We start from the raw sequence: 357 nt of genomic DNA on the forward strand, positions 1-357 counted from the left end.
GGGGGTCAGAGATAGAGAGTAGGGACCACTTTAAGTCCCCGTTCACACCAACGCGTAGCAGAAATGCATGCAATGGTGACTTGCGTTCTCAGGCGTTTGTTTCCCACACGTCCCCATTGATTTCAATGGGTGCCGCATGCCCGACAAATGCAGGAAAGTCGCGGATGCAGCAATACTACTCGATTCCCACGCATTAACCAGAGGTGCGTTTTTGACCTGTTTCATCCAGTGCGCTTTTCTTCCCCGAGCTTGCCGCGTGTTCACACAGAACGTGATGGTGTGAACAGAGACTGAAGCTGATTGCATTATACCGATCATTTATGCTTTCTCCCATGGTTTCACTTTAAGGAATGAAAA

The sequence above is a fragment of the Nanorana parkeri genome, unplaced genomic scaffold (assembly GCF_000935625.1).
Source record: "Nanorana parkeri isolate BGI_ZX_2015 unplaced genomic scaffold, ASM93562v1 scaffold114, whole genome shotgun sequence".
Classification (NCBI taxonomy): Eukaryota; Metazoa; Chordata; class Amphibia; order Anura; family Dicroglossidae; genus Nanorana; species Nanorana parkeri.